The sequence below is a fragment of the Rhinopithecus bieti genome, unplaced genomic scaffold (genome assembly GCF_001698545.2).
Source record: "Rhinopithecus bieti isolate Rb0 unplaced genomic scaffold, ASM169854v2 scaffold_7212, whole genome shotgun sequence".
NCBI lineage: Eukaryota > Metazoa > Chordata > Mammalia > Primates > Cercopithecidae > Rhinopithecus > Rhinopithecus bieti.
Genome location: NW_016806198.1, coordinates 4920627 through 4923388, shown reverse-complemented (window position 1 = coordinate 4923388; position 2762 = coordinate 4920627). Strand labels below are relative to the sequence as shown.

General features: G+C 47.9%; 1 pseudogene; it reads left to right on the top strand.

The window, feature by feature from the left end:
- Nucleotides 1-914: 914 nt before the first annotated feature.
- LOC108531629 (60S ribosomal protein L32 pseudogene) lies at nucleotides 915-1316 on the top strand (annotated as a pseudogene).
- Nucleotides 1317-2762: the final 1446 nt, after the last annotated feature.

Sequence of the window (2762 nt, the reverse complement as noted above, 5' to 3'; positions counted from 1 at the left end):
TCTAATTAGAAGTGGTTGAAACCTAGAAAATACGCTTCAAGAAAAAGCATACACAAGTTAATTTGTTTCTTCCTTTATACTGGCAAGAGTGTGTTTGGACGAACGGAGGCAAGATGGTGCACTTCCGGGTTCTTCTTCACCAACTTTTCCCGCGCGCGCGAAAATGCAGCTGGCACCCGGGAAGGTGCAGACCAACCGGGCATGCACCAGGTGACATCAATCCGAAGAGACCAAGATTTACCTGGTCGCACCTGCGGAACGCCCCCCGACACGCCCGTGCCCCACTGGGGGACTCTGTCGGCCTCCTTTGCCGGAGGCCAACAGACCTCTCCCTACCCACCTACTTCCCTGAAGCTAGGTGACCAAAAATAAATTTGCAGTATTGCTCCTACCCTTGCCTACTCGCTGGTTCTTTTGTGCCTGCTCTCTGCTGGTCTTAGAAAAAACAAATCAGAGTGAAATGCAATGGCTGGAGCTCCAGCAGTTACTGTGGACCACGAGGTGACCTTAGGCATGAAATCAATGCAGCACAAAACAACGGAGAGAAGGAACCTGATTAATTGACACTCTGGGGCTCCATACCAGCCCAGACAGCTCCTCAGGATGCCTTGGACACAACAGAGAAGTAAACGCCTATGTTGCTTAAACGGCTGTTATTTGTTTTTTTTTCTATTACTCATAATTAGACGTAATCTAACTACTGCAAGTCTGTAATGAGGGAGCCCATTAGAGGCAACGTAGATTAGTCAAGAGCTCAGAATGTAAATCCAGATGCACTTGCTAAGGGCATGACCTTATACAAACTACTTCACTCTCTGGAGTCTCAGTTTCCTCATCTGTACAATGGGTTTAATAATAGCATTTATCCTGTTCCTCAGTGCTGCCTACGAGGTGGCAGCCATCTCCTCAGCATCATGGCCACCCTTAGACCCCTTGTGAAGCCCAAGATCATCAAAAAGAGAACCAAGAAGTTCATCCATCACCAGTCAGACTGATACGTCAAAATTAAGTGTAACTGACGGGAACCCAGAGGTATTGACAACAGGGTTCACAGAAAGTTCAAACGCCAGATCTTGATGCCCAACATTGGGAGCAACCAAAAAACAAAGCACATACTGCCCAGTGGCTTCTGGAAGTTCCTGATCCACAACGTCAAGAAGCTGGAAGTGCTGCTGATTTGCAACAAATCTCCCCGTGCTGACATCGCTCACAATGTTTCCTCCAAGAACCACAAAGCCATCTTGGAAAGAGCCGCCCAGCTAGCCATCACAGCCACCAACCCTAATGTCAGGCAACGCAGCAAAGAAAATGAGTAGACAGGCCGGGCGCGGTGGCTCAAGCCTGTAATCCCAGCACTTTGGGAGGCCGAGGCGGGTGGATCACGAGGTCAGGAGATCGAGACCCTCCTGGCTAACACGGTGAAACCCCGTCTCTACTAAAAATACAAAAAAAAAACTAGCCGGGTGTGGCGGCGGCGCCTGTAGTCCCAGCTACTCAGAGGCTGTGGCGGGAGAATGGCGGGAACCCGGGAGGCGGAGCTTGCAGTGAGCTGAGATCGCGCCACTGCACTGCAGCCTGGGCGACAGAGCGAGACTCCGTCTCAAAAAACAACAACAACAAAAAAAAGAGAATGAGTAGACAGCTCATGTGTACATTTTGTGTTTAAATAAAACTGTAAAAACTGCCACAAAAAAAATAGCATTTATCCCATGAGATTGGCATAATCCATGGTGTGGATAAACGGTGATACATCATATAAAATACAAGCGCATAGCTCACTGTGAGGCCCAGGCAGTGATGTGCTCAGCAGAGATCTTGTCTTTAGCACCCAGACACCAGCATGGGGGTGTGGGATCAGTTTTTGTCAGATGAGGATGATGATGAGGATGAGGATGAGGATGCTTTACTTACTGTCACAAGTGACCGGGAGCCAGCTTGGTCTTGACTGAGGGGCAGCCCAGGACTCCTGGCTGAACCTTCATCAGTGGAGCAGAGGGGTGCCAGGAAGAATAAGGCACAGTAGGGGACTTCCTGGACAATCCAGCCTTTACCAGCTTGGAGGAGTTTTTGGAAAGGTGGGTGGTTCCACAGGGATGTGGGCTGACCATTCCACAGTGCTGCAGAAATCAGAACAAAACAAAACGAGCTATAATAGTGAAACCATGTGCCCTGTGCATCCAAATTAAACAGCTCTACCACTCTATGGCCCCAAATATGTTCCAACACTTCAAGTTAAGGAACAAACAGAAATCAGATCCAGACAAGTTTCGTTTGGGAGGATTTGTTCTGCCTCATAACTGTTGTTTAAACAGGCAGGAAATTTACTCAGTCAGCTTACTAGCTCTGAGACCTTGGGAAGAAACCATTTAAACTCTCTAAGCCTTAATTTTACCACTGTACAATGGGGGTAGTAACATCTACCTCAAAAGATGACTGAAAAGAAGAGATTAAATAGATTGTCTAGCAAACAGTCAGTACTTAATAAATATCTTCTGTCCCTTCCCTTTCCCACAGGGCCACCACAGCAGAGCCTAGAGAACTAGTGCTGAGTGAACTGGATACACAGAGTTTATTTCAAGTGGGTAAATGTAGGCTGGGTGCAGTGGCTCGTATCTATGATCCCAGCACTTTGAGAAGGCAAGGTGGGAGGATAACTTGAGGCCAGGAGTTTGAGACCAGCCTGTGAGAACCCGTCTCCACAAAAAATACAAAAAAATTAGCAGGATGTGGTGGTGCATGCCTGTAGTCCCAGCTACTCAGGA